Raw genomic sequence first — 17,056 nt, forward strand, 5'->3', positions numbered from 1 at the left:
CACCAAAAGAAGCATCTGGTCAGGACTCTCCATTATTCACCAGCTGAGTTTTGCTCAGAGAAGGGTAGATCTGCAGAATTTTGGGCAGCAGGGGCTTCTTCTTCAACTCCTGTTTTGTTCTCTCCTGTGGTCAACGCTATCTGTCCTCTGTTTCTTTGCTCAGTTCAAGTCAAGATCACAGGGGTTCGAGCAAGAGAGATGAGGGATATCTCTGCATCTGGTGTGAAGTCTCCTCCGTTCGTGTCTTGGCTTTGCTCGACGGGGGTTAGATTTGCAGCACCTTGGACCGCAGAGGCTTCCTCTACATATCCTTTTCTGTTCGCACATGTGTTTGTCGCTGGATGTGTGCTGTTTAATTGCTCGGGTCGGGTCGAAGAAGCAGGGGTTCGAGCGAGAAAGATGAGAGAAAGTTCTGCATCTGGTGGGGAGTTTCTACCGTTTGCATTTGTGCTTGATCTTGGATTTGCTCTGTTTAGGCCCCTGTTAGGGTTGGGTCGAGTCGAAATAGTAGAGTTTTGAGCAAGATATGTGACCTCCGGAGTTGAGATAGCATAGTTTCGTGCGGGAGAGAGGATCACTGGAATTTCTTCCCCATCATCCACTGTTCCACTTGCAGCACGTCTTCTATTTTCACCCCTGTTCATCTCGGTTCTTGGAGGGGTCTCTGAATCTTGCGCAAAGGAACTGGTCGCCCTGGTTTCTCCTGTATCGGTCTCTGTGTTGTTCTTGGTTTGGGAGGAATCATCCACCTCAGGGGAGAAAGAAGCATCGATATTAACCTTCAGAACACCAGGTTTCGGCTTTTGCCATTTGTGGGTATGGTCTACTTTTTTGCTTGCTCTGTTTTTGTTGCCGTTCCAAGTCTGGAAGCTATCATTCTGAAATATTGCTCTGTCTAAAGTTTGCTGCGGTTTTAGGGCCATTTTCTGGAAGATTGCATTGTTTCGGTCCTTCCAGATACACCATAGGGTCATTAATACGAGATCAAACTGAGGTGAGGTTCGTGAATCCTCCCTTAACTTAATTACCCATTCATCAAACCGAGTAAGACCCATTCTTTTAATATAGATTTGCAGGGGATGCTGACGCCATATCGGTGCAGTCCAAGGGCAGAGTAGCAAAGTGTGTTCCATTGTCTCAGGTTCCTGCTTGCACAGTGGACATATCGGTGCAGGTACGATATTCCTTCTATAAAGGTTCTCCAAAGTAGGTAGAGCATTATGGCATGCATTCCATAGAAAGATTTTCACTTTGGGGGTTGTTTTTGCTTGCCAAATGTATTTCCATAGAGCTGGTTTAACATGGTAGGAAGATGATGCTCTTGTAGTGAGAGTGCTAGTTATAGGACTCCTGTTGCTGAAGTATCCACTTTTAACCGAGTAAACCCCGATTTGTTGTCGCCATTGACTAGTTTATCCTGTATTTGGTAAGCCTATAGGAATGGTAAGAATTTCTGTTACTGTTTCTTCGTCAAATAGATTCACTATTAAAGCTTCATTCCATTATCCTTCTTCTATGTCTATCAGTTCAGCCTCTTTAATTGGCTCATTCCTTGTTGTCAGGCCACCAAGCAAACCTTTCTTTAGCCATCTATCATTTCTAATGGAGATTTTTTTCCATTCCCAATTGCCCACATGATTTTCGGAGCTATAGCATCCCTCCCCGTTAGGAGACTTTGCCAACCCCACGAAGACCGATATCCTCTTCCAGCATTCAAGAAATCCCCTTGTGGAAAATATAAACTTTTCATAAGTTGGCCCCAAAGTGAATTTGGCTGCTGGGCTAATCTCCAAGCTTGCTTCCCTAGCATAGCTTTATTAAAAACCCCTAAGTCTTTAAATCCAAGTCCCCCTTCCTCCTTTCTAAGCTTTAAACTATCCCATTTTTTCCAGTGTAAACTAGAAGTTTTATTACTAGTTTTCCACCAGAAATTAGCAATTCTCCTCTTGATAGCTTTACAAATTGAAAGTGGAATTTTGAAAATGGACATGGCGTATTGAGGAATAGCACGCACCCGGCCTTTATCAATATTTCCTTCCCGACTTTTGTCAATAAGTTCTTTTTCTAGCTCTCCAATTTCATGTTGACTCTAGCAAGGATCCAAGCAAACATTTCTTTCTTCGATCCCCCCCAATCCGATGGAATGCCAAGATATTTCCCCGTTTTGTCAATTATAGGGACTCGTAGCTCATAAGCCATATTCCTCTTCAGACTCTCTGGGTAGCCTTTACTGAAATATATCCCAGATTTGTTTAGATTAATGGCCTGACCAGAAGCAAAGCAATATTGATGAAGAATAGCCGCTAGATTTTGACATTCCATTATAGTTCCATGTAAGAAGAAGATTGAGTCATCTGCGAATAAGAGATGAGATAGCGTAGGGCAGCTGTGATTTAGTTTGATTCCTCGAATAATACTGCCGAAACATGACTTGCTTTATCAAGAGAGATAGTACATTGGCCACTAAAATGAAGAGATAGGGAGACAATGGATCGCCTTGGCGGATTCCTCTAGTAGGTTTGAAATAAGGCATGGGCTCTCCATTAATTTTAATCTTTGTATGATCTTTGTAGACACACATTGCATCACCCAATTAACCCACCTTCCACGAGAAACCCATCTTAATTAGACACTCCGGAGAAAGTCCCATTCTATTCGGTCATAGGCCTTTTGCATATCTAACTTTAGTACCGCTTGGAATCTTTTTTTTCCTCTCTGTGTTCTTATTCTATGTAACACCTCTGTACGATCAAGATATTGTCTTGGATTTGGCGTCCCCAACAAAAGCACTTTGTTATTCTTCAATTAGGTTGGGGAGTAACGGTTTGACCTATTCGTCAATGTCTTGGAGATGATCTTGTATATGAAATTACATAGGCTTATAGGACAGAACTGTTCTATCTTCTCAGGATTTGGGAGTTTAGGAATGAGGGTTATTGATGTCCTGTTGAGCTCAGGGTTAAGGATCCCGTTTCAAAAAACTGCTGCACCTCCCTGAAAATCTCTTGATTTAGATCATTCCAATGCTTTTGAAAGAATAAACCATTAAAACCGTCAGGCCCGGGAGCTTTAGCAGCTCCTAACTGAAATGCTGCAGCTATAATTTCCTCCATTGTAACGGGCTGTATCAGTTGTTGATTCATGTTTGCATCAACCGAGCTTGAGATCTAATCTAAAATTGGCTGAAAATTTTTGTTTCCTCTCGATTTAAATAGATCATTAAAGTATGCTCCTGCCATTTCCTTTATAGCCTTCTCACTTCTCATCCACCGCCCTTCTGAATTTTTCAGCATTGTGATTCTATTTCGGATTCTTCTTTGGATGGTAGTAGCATGAAAAAATTTGGTGTTTTTATCTCTCCATTTAAGCCAGTTAATTCTTGATCTCATCCCCCAATATAACTCCTCCTGCTGCCATAGACTCTCAATTTCTTGGTTTATCCTTTGTACCTTAATATGATCATTTGAGCCCCTAGGATTGTTTATCATCTCTTGGAGCTCACTCCTTAACCAAGAGATTCTCTTATGTGCATTAGAGAATCTGTTCTTACTCCATTCCGCCAAATTTCGGGACACTATATTCAGCTTGTCTACAATATTATTTCTTGGAACGTTTGCTGAACTCCAAGCATTCCTTACTATTGTTCCGCATTCCTCATCCTCCACCCAAAAAGCTTCAAATCTGAACATTCTTCTTCTACACTCATTCTTTGGGAAAAGTGATAGAAGTAACGAGCTATGATCTGAGCCAATAGCTGGTAAGGCTAGGCATTTTGCATTAGGATATGCTAGTCTCCATTCCATTGTACAAACTGCTCTATCTAGCTTATCCTTAATAAACGCATCCCCTTCTCTATTATTATTCCAAGTAAAGGCGCAACCCTTGCTCTCCAAATCCATTAAAGAACAAGCATGTAAGAAATCCCGAAACGCTGTCATTCGATAATGCTCAGCCATTCTTCTTCCTTTTTTCTCCTAATGATACAAAACTTCGTTAAAATCGCCTAGACATAACCAAGGAAGCTGATTTGATGTGCTGTCTTTTTGGATTGATTCCCATAATAACACTCTTCCTTTGAATTCATTTGGAGCATGTAGGAAGGTGATTCTCATGAGTTGTCTTAACTCTAGGATTTTACAGCAGACATTTATATGAGTCTCGGAATACCCCTCAACTGTTAAATTAAGCCGATCGTCCTAGAAAATAGCCAAACCTCCCACTACACCATCTGGATCTACCAAGAAACAGTTTTGAAATTTGAGTCGCCTCCTAACTCGATGCACCATCTGCTCTTGATTTTTAGTTTCCATTAAAAATACCAAATTGGGCATTTCTTGAGTCACTAAGACTCAACGCTTGAATTGTCAAGGGTGTGCCCAACCCTTAACAATTCTAACTTAGGAACTTCATGGATAACCCGATGGCTTATTAGGGCTAGCCACCAAAGCCCACTGAACTGATTTCTTTTCTACTTCAATGGGAGTCTCAACGAGTTGAGAGTTGTCTAATACCGAAGTGTTTGAGGATCGAGCTCCATAAGGGCAGAATCGTTTCTCTTTCTTGGCTAAGGTCATCTTAGTATTCCTAGGTTTAGTCCTTGCACCTCCTTTCGCAGCTTCTACAATTTCCAGCATGTTAACTTCTGATTCCTTAAGTTGTTCTTTATAGCACGTCAATGAAGATTCCTCATCCAGGCAGCTACTACCCCTCTTATGTTTTCCTTTATCTTCGATAACTATTAAGGCAAGGGAAGAGGAAGGCTTAGTAGTCCCTTTACTAGGCGATATGTAAATCCACTATAAAGACCTTCTAGGCCTGTGAATGCCTTGACCTTGGCATGGGGTAACCTCCCATCTTCTTATACTTTTGGTTCTTAAAAAAAATAAAATAAAATTCATAAGGCATGCGCAAATTATATCATGTTTGGTCTTGTATTACTTAATACATTTATAATTTGGGAATAGAACCATATTTTTTCATTTGTTGTTGAGGCGATATTGAAATAAATGGCAATGTGTGACAAAAGGGTGGTTCTTTATTTAACATACAGAAGATATAGTAGCGATTTTTTTTTTTTTAAATCTGGTTATATGAAATGACATGAATAATCATACTATATATTTGAACAAATTAATGTTCGAGACTCCTTCAAATATATGTTTTAAGTAAAACTCACAATGTTTGATATATGACTTTTGTATATCTGTTTAATCTATCAAGAATTACTCGTGCATCCAAAGAATTACTTAAATGGTAAGCTTGTTTGTTTACTCGCGTAATACCTAAGTTCGAATCACTTAGTTTTGGTATTCTTTTGGTTTTTTCCCTAGGAGCATAGAACTATCTTGGTATGTGGTAAACGGGGAATGTCACATCCGGTAAAGACTAGCTGGACACCCAAAGAGGTCTCTGAACACCCATTGATATATAAGGAAAAAGAATTACTCTTGAGAATTGCATTGTGATATTATCTCTGCCTTTACTTTGGACAAGCCCTTTAGTCTTGGCGCAGCTTTACTCTCTAGCTTTCAAGGAAAGGAAAAGGAAGCCAACTTGCGGAACGCTGGGACCATGTTGTGACCTCACCAATGGCCAATGTCCAAGATGGGATAGTGGAGGGGTGGGTCAACATACTTTTAGGTCGATGGAGAGAATTTATAACGAATTTGGCAACAGAAACATGTGCTCAGTTGATTGTCGTCCTCAGATTTCACTACTGGTCTTAAACTCCATCTACTTCGCAAAAAATGAAAGATTTAATTTTTTTTAAATGATCATTATATGATTGAAAAGAATTATTCAATGAGTATTTTCGTTAGTGATAATGATTCATGTCTAAACATATTTATGGACAATGAAAAAAATTTCTTCATTTATTTTTGTAAATGATACAATTATTACTTTTAGAAAAATGTTTTCCCGATAACCTACATTATTAACAATTAGATTCATCCTCATATATGAGTTTCTTACACATTGTAGCGGCCATCCTTAAGATCACTGTTGGGAATAACGGATCCTCGAAAAACGGATTCGACACTAAATCGAACCCCTAAAGCAATGCGGAAGACGAAGCCCGGGAAAATCACGTATCACCGATCGTAAATCACACCATAGATTCGAGCGTACCTTGTTAGCCACATATTAGACACCGACGCCGATAAGAGGAAGAGAGTCTGGCCTTGTTCGATCCGATGTCACCTTGAAGGGAAGAAAAATGCTTACTATTTTTCTTTTCTTTTTGGAGAGAGAGAGAACGCGCGGGAGAAGACATACATACGTTGTTTCCAAGAGTTGTCTTCTCCCTCTTTCTCATCCCTTTTATACGTCCCTCCATCCACGGGCCTTATTCCTGTGGGCCGGGCTTTTGGGCCCAACATGGGCGGACGGGCCTTAAGCCCATCACTAATAAAACCATTATCTCCCACTCGCACATGGTGGGCTGAACATGATTCTCTTTACCTCTCTTCCCCATTAGATCGAATCAACTCATGACCATTGGCAACATCCTAAGATAGCAAACACTAAATAGAAATCTTGAGAATAAGTAAGAGTCATGGGGACTAAAAAAATTGAGGAACTCTTTTCTCAAGAGTCTCACATGACATAAAAGTTGAGATCAAACTTTTGCCACTCTTATTGGTTGTTTCATGCATACGTAGTATGAAATACGTATTACGGTATTAACTCATTTCCCATGGAGCGTATGTCTACACCTTTCAATACCGTACGGATGATAGTTCGACATACCCAATGTCTAACTTGAGTTCACGTATCTACTCATTCACAAAATTCATCGAACTCACATCTCGGCATCATGCATGATAAAGTAAACTATGTGGGGTATTTTACTTTCGGACATAGTAAGTATTATGTCCTCATCTTAACACCTAGTTAAGGCGACATACGTATTTTAAGCTTGAGCTCTCGATTATCACCTAGATAATAAGCTTAAAAATAGTCTCATCTCTATTTATCACACAGTAAATAGAAGCGATTACCCGTGTGAGTGGGCTAATCTTATATCTGTCCGACATACTTCCTCAACTTAAAATAATGTACTGAGCATTAAGATGCATAAAGATCAAACAAAGATTCATAGGCATCAATGATGAAAACACAAATTCATCAAATGTGAACACTTAGGGAAATTACAATATTCAGTACATTAGCCTCTACGCAATCCTAGAGATTTCATATGGCCACAAAACACATCTCTAGGTATTGGTTTTTTCATAGGATCCGCTACCATTCTATGCGTAGTATGTACTCTAAGTTTACATTTTTTTGTGCAATCATATCCTTGACAAAAGTATACTTGGTATCTATACGTTTGGTCTTGCAATGATATTTTGGATCTTTGGTGTACGCTTTTGCTACTTGGCTATCGCAGTTAACCAACAATAAATGCAAAGCACTTCCAATAACACCTAAATGATCCAAAAAATCTCTTAAGCCAAACACATTCTTATACTGCTGCTGATAATGCCACGAACTCAACTTCTATCGTGGACAAGGCTATACACTTTTGTTTCTTACTGCTCCAACATATGGTGCCATTATTCGGTAAGAAAACAAACCTAAAGGTAGATTTTCTTTTATTTAAATCTCCTCCCCAATGAGCATCAGAATAGCCTTTGAGTTACAGATCATTTCCTTAATAACTCAGCGTATAATCAGCAGTCCCCTTTAGATACCTTAGTATTCATTTAACGGCTTTCTAACGTGCTTGACTTTGATTGGATTGGTATCTGCTCACCATTCCAACTGCAAAACATATGTCAGGTCTTGTACACATCATAGCGTACATCAAGCTCCCAACAGCACTAGCATAAGGAACATGTTTCATTTGTTCATTCTCCTGTGGAGTCCTTGGACACAGTCTATGGCTCAATCCTTCACCTTTTGAAATAGGAGTGTCTATGGGTTTACAATCCCATATCCTTCAATTCAAAGCTGGAAGACAATCAACTTTTGACAGTGTTGACAAGTTCCATATTGCTTCCGGCAATTAGTATATCATTAACATATAATGATATGATCACAAATTGATCCTTGGATCTTTTGATATATATACAATGATCCTCATCTATTATTGTAAAATCATATGCCATTATGGCATTATGAAATCGTATATACCATTGTCTTGACAATTGCTTAAGGCCATATATCGACCTCAAAAGTCGACATATATTTTCTTCTTGGCCTTTCACTATGAAACCAGCAGGTTGTTCCATATATGTTCCTTCATCTAATTTTCCATTGAGAAAAGCAGTCTTTACATCCATTTGATGTAACTCAAGATCCATACTAGCCACTATTGCCAGAATTATGCGAATCGAGGTAAATCTCACTACAGGAGAAAATGTTTCTTCATAATCAATTCCTTCCTGTTGATCATACCCATTCGCCACAAGGCGAGCCTTATGCCTTTATATCGAGCCATCGGCCTTTTGCTTTATTTTGAGAACCCACTTGTTCCTAATAGCTCTGCGTCCTTTTGGAAGATCAACTGGTTCCCAGACTTGGTTTGATTTCATTGACTTAATTTCCTCTTCCATTGCATGAATCCATTTTTTCTTACTAGGGCAATTTAGAGCCTCATTAATATTTCTTGGCTCATCCTCATTTTGTGGAGCAACCATAATAGTTTCCCCTTCAATGTCAAAACTTCGACGGGGAATACTCTAGCGACTTGTTCGCCGTATGGGAGATTGTACACTTAGCACATCATTCCCCATAATGCTCCCACTAGGATTAGATAATGATGACATCGTCTCATCATATGGTTGTAATTGAGAATGAGTTGAATTCAATTCATCACTTCTCATATTACTCCCACTTGGACGAACTCCACTAATATCATTATCTTGATCCAAGGTTTCAAATAGGAAGTAATCTTCCATTATTTCGCCCTTCTTAGGAAATTCATTCATCAAGAATGTGACATCCCGTGATTCAAATTCAGTTATTCTCCCACTTTCCTGCTCACCTATGAATACATACCCTTTTGAGTGTTCGGAGTATCTCATTAAAATACTCTACTTTTATCTGGGACTCAATTTCCCAAACTTGTGAGAGGACATATGAGTATAGGCAACATAACCCCATGGCTTAAGTAAACTTAAGTCCGGTTTTCTACCTGTCCATAACTCATATGGAGTGGAACTAAGCGATTTAGAAGGCACCTAGGTTAAGTATATAGGCGAGCGATTAACAACGCATCACTCCAAAAGTGATATGTAAGTTAGCATGCGCTATCATGGACCTAACCATTTCCAGTAGGGTTCTGTTTCTTCTCTCTACAACACCATTTTGTTGAGGAGTATATGGAATAGACAACTGTATTTCTATTCATTTTCATTACATTATTTTATGAACTCATCAGATAAATATTCTCGACTTCGATCGGATCTCAATGCTTTTATTTTCTTGTCTAATTGATTTTCTACCAAGTTCATTAAACCTTTTGAAACAACTTATTGCTTCAGATTTATGAGAAATCAAATAGACATATCCGAATCGAGTATAATCATTTATAAAAGTGATGAAATAAACAGCTTCATGCCTTCCTCTCACATTCATTGAACCACAAACGTCAGAATGGATTAAATGCAGAGGAAATTCAGCTCTTTTATCTTTTCCAAATGGTTTCCTTGTTGTTTTCCCTACTAGGCAATGCTCATATATGGGCAAATCGACTTTTTCAATGTTGCTCAACAAGCCCTCTTTGGCTAGTCTATTCATACATTATTGGCCAATATGACCAAGTCTAGCATGTCACACATTCACATCATTATCATATGAAGTAGAAGACGTGAAACAAGGGAATAACAAACATTGACATCACCACAGTCAACCTTTAGTACAATAAAACCATCTAGAAAGTGACCACAACCATAGTAGTTTGTATCCAAATACAAATCTACACCGCTATTACGAAAGTTCACACTAAAACCAAGCTTAACCAACATCAAAACAGACACTTAAATTTCGACGAATCTCCAGAGCATATAGAACATCATGTAGGAACAAGGTGCATCCACCACGCATGTTCAATTGGCGGTGCCAATCCCCTTTAACTTCATCTCTCGAGTTATATCCCACATAGATCCACTTAGTTCCGGTTGGTACTCGTCGGAATCCCACGAAGGATCCTCTATCCTTCGCTACATGATCTGTCGCTCCCGATCTACGGTCCACAAAGGATTGGATTCGGCCAATAATCTGTAACTTGACACATAAGCAAAGTTCTCAAATGTACAAGAGGTGTTTACCTTCTTTGGCTCACATGATCGCGAGCATAGTGACCCTTCTTGTCACAATTGTAACACCTCACCCTTGACATTTTCTCCACTTGAGGACATTTTCCTCTCTTGTGTTTGTTAACTCTTGATCTCTTGCAATAAGGACTTGATCCTTTGCATTCCCACATATTGAATGAATCAATACGTTTGCGCTTAGAGCTTAAAGCCATTTCTGAGCTAGAACCAGCATTGCAAATATCTATTTTCGGCTCACATGCCGTCAAGCGGTCCTCTACCCGGCTCAAGGTGGCGCACATCATCCTCAAGATCTTCCATAACATGGTCAAGAGCTTCTAGTACTTCTTGCTTTTCCAACACATATTGAATCTTCATATTCAATATTTCACAATTGTTGCCGTTCACATCGGCAATTACGTTCTTAGTTGCCGAATCCATCAATCAACACATCGAGACATATATGCACGAATAATTAATGCCTATCATTTATGCATCCACTTTGCACAAACTCATCATATCAATGAATAATTTCAAGTAAGGTTTCAGAATCAAAAGGTCATTATGTTTCCAATCATCCTCCAAAATCCTAACTTAAAACTATCATTAATATAATTGTCTTATGCAAAATAAATTATATGAAGTTACAAAAACTTCTATAACTACCCACAGCTAACTACCCACAGCAATCAGCAATTAACAGAAAGCAATAGATAATTGACATCCAATAAAATAAAATAATAATGCTTTCAACTAATACAACAATTCATTACACTAAGTAATATATCCAAAAAGAAATATCAACATAGAAAGATATATTCAACACTCAAAAACATCTCAAACTAATCTAAGAAATAAATAGGGAAAGTCTCTTCTAATCTATCAGTCAAAATATCTGAGAAATTTGAAGGCACATTTGCCAACCATAGAAAAACTTTTGGAGAGCTTTCATGTCGCCACCAAGGCGCATTTACTCTACGCCATGTGGCGCTCAATCTAAGGGTTGAAGTTTTGGCTATCTCAATCCTATAGTACTCTCTTACAAAAGCTTCCACTAGTCTCTTATAATCCGGAACCACGTTGACCTCCCATAGCCGATCTAACACTGCTTGTGATGCGTGATGGGGTGAGTGATTCAAGAACGGAAATTTTTATAAGGGGATTTTTGTGGTTAAGTGTATGGAGTAGTGTATATGATAAACACACAAAAAGGAATAAGAAAAGATAAAAGCAATCTCCTTCCAAGGTATAAAGGCAGCGCCGCCAACCGAGGATGAGGATCGAGATCTACGAAGTTCACCACCAAGGCCTAAAGCTTCCCACCAGCCAAGGATAAAGGACTTCGGGATAGGAGAAGCTCACCACCAAGGCCTAAAGATTCCGCTAACCAAGGATAAAATGGCTTCTTGGCTCACCACCAAGGAGTGATCTACGCTCCAAGGATAAATAAATCGAAATGAGTTATCCACTCTCCAAAGGAGTTCACTCAAGCAGAGGAAATCTCACAATTTTCATTAATGAAATTCGTATCTCCCATACATTGGATAGTTTCCTCTATTTATAGGAAACTATTTCAGATGATTTCCTGTATCATCTTATTGACCCTGCACACGTGTGATACTAAATCACCGTCATGCCACCGATAATCAGCTAACTCTTTCATCAGCCTTTTCAGTCTAGCTCTTCCTTCGTCCGTTCTCGGGATTGCAGGTTTCCTTGCATAACACATCATAGTTCCTACAACAAATGCAGAACCAAAAAAATGGATCACTTATAATCCACAATAAACAAAATGGAAAATACATAATTTTCCATGATTCATGCAACAAATGCAGAATAAAAAATGGATTACCTCTAACCCACACAGACATAATTGAAAAAGAAACAATTTTTTTTTTCCGGGTCAACGGTCGTTGGTCAACGGGTCAACGGTCAGGTCGTCGGTCATCGGACCGGTCGGATCGGTCGGGCCGGTCGGACCGGTCGGGCTCGGACTTGGGTCGGGCGGTCGGGCCGGTTTGGTCGGGCGGTCGGATGAACCAACTGCACGTGCCGCGTGCGTGCGCGGGATGACATCACGCAGACGTCAGCCGGCACTTGCCGTGCGCGTGCTAGGCTTCCGTGATCGGGTCAGGTCGGGTCGCCGGTCGGTGACCGCCCGGCCAACCGTCGTCGTGCGCGTCATTGATGACGTCACCTCGGCCGATGCCGTCGTTGGGTGACGTCATCGACGCCGCACGCGTCGGTCGGCGATTGGCGCATGTCGGTTTGCCGGGCGGCTGAGCACGTGCCGGTTCGCCACCGGCGCGTGTGTGTCGCGCCTTGGCCGGCGAGCCCACGCTTCTGGGTGCGTCACGCCCATGCGCAGCGGCTTGTGGTCGCACGTGTGGGCGCGTGCGGCGTTCGAAATATCGCCAGACTCGTCTCGATGACCCCTTTCTCCCTATGCCATCAGAATTTGATTTTGATTGACGAAAACTCGGAAAAATGGGCGAACAACGCTCGGGTGTCGGGATTTCTCGCCCCGATCCGTATGGCCGAATTACTTTTGCGAAAAATCAATCAAAAAACATCAAACAGGTCGGGAACACGTGAACTAAGGCTTTGATACCAATGTTGGAAATAACGGATCCCCGAAAAACGGATTTGACACTAAATCGAACCCCTAAAGCAATGCGGAAGACGAAGCCCGGGAAAATCACGTATCACCGATCGTAAAGCACACCACGGATTCGAGCGTACCTTGTTAGCCACAGATTAGACACCGACGCCGATAAGAGGAAGAGTGTCTGGCCCGTTCGATTCGATGTCACCTTGAAGGGAAGAAAAATGCTTACTGTTTTTCTTTTCTTTTTGGAGAGAGAGAGAACGCGCGGGAGAAGACGTATGTACGTTGTTTCCAAGAGTTGTCTTCTCCCTCTTTCTCATCCCTTTTATACGTCCCTCCATCCACGGGCCCTATTCCTATGGGCCGGGCTTTTGGGCCCAACATGGGCGGACGGGCCTTAAGCCCATCACTAATAAAACCATCAATCACAAACTTGCCTCACCATGTAGGATGGACTACCACGGTTAGTCAACGATTGATCAAGGTCAATAACCATTAAAGGAAAATCCAAAAAATATGTTTGAAATTTTACCCATTAGCCAAAAAAACATGCATCGACTTTTAAAAATATATCTTTGCACATTAAGCTTTAGGGTAGCACTATTTCTACCCTTGAATGACTATAGCCACCGCATTTTTCACTAAAATGGCAAAATAGCCCTCAATCAATCAATTGCAATTTAAAATGATAGCCCCAAATATATCTGTTTTCCTTCTTATTATCCTTTCTTTATTTTAATTTTGAATCTAGTTGCCATAATTATATATTTCACACGTTTTATGTTTGTTTAAAGTGGCTATCTCGTGTATATTAAAGGCATTATGTTTTTTTTTTTTTTTAAAATTTAGATTTTACTTTTGTAGATTAAGTTTAGTAAAAAAGAAAAGGGCAAAAGCCACAAAAAACCTAATTTATGTCAATTGGGACATATTTATTCTAAACTTTTTTTTTGACATAAAAATACCCAAACTTATACTTATGTTCGACATCCTCAATCCAATCCCTATTTATGGAGTAGAATTACGACGGTAATCGACAAACTATGGGAAAACAAAAGATGGCAACCTTAGAATGAAAACTCAATTTTTCATTAGTAGATCACGAAATTTCAAAGTGAAACAGGTTGCGAATGAGGAGCGATGAGGGCTCAAGCTACGAGCGGGCCAAATGGGCTCAAGCCCACTATGGGCGGCCCAAGAAGGCCTATTAAGTAATTCAAGCTCAACTTAGTCTTTTGGGAGCTTTGGCATTAATATGCCCATGTCCATGAATAGTGAATTGGATTGTAGTTTGAGTTAATTCCTATTTTGCTACTTCTAGAAGATGATTGGCTTAATAAGACAAAAATTATGGGCATGCAAAGTGAGAGTGGCGCCCGAGGAAGGAGGAGAGAGAAGAAGAAGCCTACCTAGTCTATTTCCTAATTCTAGCATGTGAGAAATCCTAGCATTAATGAACTTGGATGTGGAGATCTTCATGAAGTCTTCTTGGCCATGCAAAGGGCTTGGTCATGAGAGAATTAGGGAAATTTATACTTGCTTCATTAATGCTTGTCCATTCCATCTCTCATTTCTCTCGTTCTCTCATCTTTCTCTCATTCCCTCTCTCTCAACCTATCTCTTGGTCACTTTCTCTCCCTCATTCTCTCAACCGAACACCCCCTTTCGCCTCACCCTCTCACTTGGCTTAGCTCTCTCTCTCTCTCTCTCTCTCTCGGTTTGTGTCCCTCACCACCATCCACCACCATGGGCCGTGCTATTGTTGCTTTTGCCATGCTGCCGCTCGCCCCCCCCCCCCTCGCCGAGCCACCCTCGCGCCACCCTTGCCATGATTCTCACAACCATGGTGCCATTGCTATTACCATTCATAGCCGTGTCATGAGTCATTATGCCAAGCTGCTAACCATCGTTGTCTTCACACCCATCCTCGCGCCTCACCTCACCAAGCTGTTGCCTTGTAGTCGCCTTACCATACACTGTTGTTGCCTCATGCCGCCGTCCCCATCGTCCAAGACGTGAGCTATGAGCTGCTGTCATCATTGTCGCTCGCTGTTAAACCTAGATTCGGACCGTAAGTAATTTCCTAACCCTTGTTTAGGGCGGTAGTTATGCTTAAGATTAGGATTAGATTAAGGCTAATGATAGTTAGATTAGGTGATAAGTGGATTAGGATGAAAAGCTCTATGATAAGTGATAAGTACTAGTGATAAGCTATCTTGGATAGTGAATAGTATTTGTGATAACTTATCAAAAATGTGATAAGTGCATGTTATATTGCAACTTTTAATTGTGATTAATACCTATTAAATTCTTATTTTTAAAGTGATAAGTACTTACTAAATCCCAATTTTTAGAATGATAAGTGCTTAATATATTCTATTTTTGGAGGTGATATGTGCTTAAGAAATCCTCATTTTAAATATGATAAGTGTTCATGGTTTTTTTATTTCATAAATGATGAGTGCTTTCAAGATGTTGTTTTGAATGATGAAATGCTAAATTGATAAATGAATTCATGGTATGAGGTTGTGTACTATGAGGTTAATGTATGATTGTTTTAAGGGATAAATAATCAATGGGTGATCCCATGGAATTATTTCATGGCATTTATGTGTGCTAAAGTTGCTAGTATATATAGCGTGAGTACTAAACACTCTTGCATTGTCTAATGAGAAAGATAAAAATTGGCTTAAGTGATTGATGTGCTCGTGCGATCACATAATGGTTCCGTACTTGTATGATTACGAAGGACAATGCTCGATGGATTTCGGATGCCTTTATGTCAGCGAGATGCCGTTCGTGGATGGATTTCGGAATGAAGCTCCTGAGGTTGAGACGTTGCCATGCTTGATGGAATGGGATGATACCCCATTATGCCAGAAGAACATTAAAGCGAGGGTTGATCGTGGCCGAGAGCGGTCGTAATAATCTGGACCTATGCGATGTATTTTGCACAAAAGTATTGATGTTCATGTCTGGATTATTAATTATGATTGTTGTATGGTTGCTGGAATGGTGCACTCATGTTGTGATTAATTATGTAATAATTGGACACGTTGGTAGGGTGTCATACGTTGAGTTGCCTATTTCTTGTTTATAGATAATGTAAAGTAAAGACTTTGTTATTAATTTGCCATCGATAAATAAGTTGCATGTTTAGGGCGTCTCTGAGGCGAAGTACCTTTTTACGTGAGAATTAAGGAGTTTACTTACTGAGTATATCTCATTCTTGTTATTGTTTAAATGTTTCAGGCCCTAAGCATGCCTAACCTGTTCCGCCACATAGAGTTTGGGGTGCTAGTGGACTTGGACACCGACGTGACCTCTTCTCCGATTGAGGGGATCGACATGGGATATGAGAAGTATGTAACCATCATATGGGTGGGTAAGGGTTGATGAACCTGCCTCACAGGTTCATGGCTTGGTATGTATAGGTCGGGGAGGATCTATTTGGCCTTCTTCGGGGCTTTGATGAGCCTCTAGGTGGGGGACCCGAGAGTGCCAGTTGGGACCCCCCATGGACGTGGATTCCCTAATGGTGTTGTCACCAACTTGGAGGCTGACTTGGATCAAGACCCCAACCCCAAGCTTGAGCCATGGTACCTTGAGTCGATCGATATTAGGCATGTGGGGTACAATACTTTTTGAGGTTACCCTCATAGTATAGAGATGCTAGACCAATCCAACCGTCTTTTGACATGCTGGAAGGAATCTGCTATAAATGGGAACTTCTGACGCTTAATCCGAAGTGTAATGTAAATATAATATGAAAGTGTGTTTGATGTATGTTCTATCTATCCCTCTTTTTATGAATGATTGGGTGGTGTTAATTTTACTTGCGTATAATTGAAAGATAAAATGAATGGGTTGGCGACGCCTCCTGGGACGTCGCAATTAAATGACCAAAGGATAGAAAGGGTTGTCACACGTCGAGAGTCGTGGCGTAATACGTGTGTCACACGTCCGAGAGTCGTGGCGTAATACGTGTGAAATATTTACCATTCATCAAAATTCTTTCAACCAGAACTGATAAAATTTTGCCTATATGGATGCTAGAAAGCAAATAGTATTGACATGACGCTTACGTGGTTTAAGTGAAATAAAAATGAAATTTTTATAGCTAAAAAATCATATGACGAAACCTTGATGTAGAGTAAATGTGTCATAAAGATACATGTTTAAGGTT

The 17,056-nt window shown here is 40.3% G+C and overlaps 1 long non-coding RNA gene across 3 annotated transcripts; it reads left to right on the top strand.

Annotated features, from left to right (window-relative positions):
• The first annotated feature begins 46 nt into the window (after window positions 1-46).
• On the top strand, window positions 47-16,667 carry LOC104455157. Of its 3 annotated transcripts, none has more exons than XR_005550471.1 (4): window positions 47-816; window positions 918-994; window positions 1,069-1,174; window positions 16,123-16,667. It is a non-coding gene; the product is annotated as an uncharacterized LOC104455157 (long non-coding RNA). The 3 variants fall into 3 exon arrangements; XR_005550475.1 differs by lacking the exon at window positions 16,123-16,667 and adding an exon at window positions 15,620-16,086; XR_005550474.1 differs by lacking the exon at window positions 16,123-16,667 and adding an exon at window positions 5,331-5,872.
• The last annotated feature ends 389 nt before the right edge of the window (window positions 16,668-17,056 follow it).

Source organism: Eucalyptus grandis, chromosome 1 (assembly GCF_016545825.1).
Source record: "Eucalyptus grandis isolate ANBG69807.140 chromosome 1, ASM1654582v1, whole genome shotgun sequence".
In the NCBI taxonomy this organism is placed as follows: domain Eukaryota; kingdom Viridiplantae; phylum Streptophyta; class Magnoliopsida; order Myrtales; family Myrtaceae; genus Eucalyptus; species Eucalyptus grandis.